The sequence below is a fragment of the Orycteropus afer genome, unplaced genomic scaffold (assembly GCF_000298275.1).
Source record: "Orycteropus afer afer isolate SDZICR_OR568_19922 unplaced genomic scaffold, OryAfe1.0 scaffold00398, whole genome shotgun sequence".
Taxonomy (NCBI): domain Eukaryota; kingdom Metazoa; phylum Chordata; class Mammalia; order Tubulidentata; family Orycteropodidae; genus Orycteropus; species Orycteropus afer.
Genome location: NW_006921985.1, coordinates 1,628,812 through 1,629,995, shown reverse-complemented (window position 1 = coordinate 1,629,995; position 1,184 = coordinate 1,628,812). Strand labels below are relative to the sequence as shown.

Sequence of the window (1,184 nt, the reverse complement as noted above, 5' to 3'; positions counted from 1 at the left end):
AGGGTCTCTAAGGCTGTCAATCTTCACAGAAGCAAAGCCCAAACCACACCCACTTCCCTGGAGTTGTGACCCACAGCGCCCCCAGAGGACAGAGTAGAACTGCCCCAGGGGTTTCCCAGGCTGCCTCATCTTTCTCCCAGGGAGCAGCTGGTGGGTTTGAACAGCAGACCTTTCGGTTAGCAGCCCAGTGCTTTAACCACTGCACCACCAGAGCATCTTGAGATAAGGAGGCCTCCCTCAAACGTCAAACAATGGAAGACACTACAAGTCAGGCACTGAGCTCAGATGACAGGCATGCAGCAGTGGTGAAGGACACACAAGCAGCAGGTGGCGGCAGGGACGGCAGCCTCCACCCGCACAGAGCCACGATGAGCCCCGATGCCGGGGAGGTCAGGAGAAAAACCCCGAGGGCAGAGGGACCCATTCAAGGCCCAGGGCCAGGGTTCAGGGATAGAAGCTGCCAGCTCAGGAAAGCAGGTGGGCCCTGTCACCCAGGCTGTGGACCTTGAGAGGAGGCTGAAGGTTTCCAAGAAAGGGGCTGGGGACCCAGTTTTCATGTGAAAAGAAAGTTTATTGTATAAAAACAGATTTTGGGGAGGCAATAATGGAAGGCTACTCCGGCAGCTCTAGGTGCAGGCGGAAGATGAGGGTGGTTGAGGCAGAAGAAGAAGAGAGGGCAGTCTCAGGACGGTTCTGAGAGAGCGACAGGACTCACAACGGACCATGAGGACAGAGAAGAATCCAGGGAGCATGGCCACACCACAACAGAGACACTGGAGAGGAGGACAGGCTGGGGCGTGGGAGGAACCAAGGGTCTTTTGTTTTTCCATGAGTTAAAAAAACAAACAAAGGGGACCAGGTCCAACAGGATATATAATCTGGGAAACACTGGTACGCAGATCTCTAAAGCGACAGGACCAGATGGGATTATGCACGGAGCGGGGCAGACCAACTTCTGAACGCAAGCAAAGCAAAGCGTCCCGCCTGAACATGGTGCTCGAGGACGCAGCCTGTCCTCGGGGCTCAGTGCTACTCTCCAACCCTTTTAGAGACAAAGCAAGTGACCAGACACAAGACGAAGCACGCACACAGACATGGGGGTGCAAGTGCTGCTGCTGTTGTCGGGGGGCACTGAGCTGACTCCCAGGGGCCCCGTGGGGCAGAGGAGAAGCACGCCCAGGGGT

The 1,184-nt window shown here is 56.2% G+C and overlaps 1 protein-coding gene across 1 annotated transcript in view; it reads right to left on the bottom strand.

Annotated features, from left to right (window-relative positions):
- The window catches only part of FAM193A (family with sequence similarity 193 member A), a 134,869-nt gene extending 134,088 nt beyond the window's left edge, over window positions 1-781 (bottom strand). Inside the window, exon 1 of the mRNA XM_007953495.2 lies at window positions 764-781. The gene's annotated coding sequence lies outside the window, so the exon portion shown is untranslated. The remainder of the gene's footprint in view (window positions 1-763) is intronic.
- Between the last annotated feature and the right edge of the window lie 403 nt (window positions 782-1,184).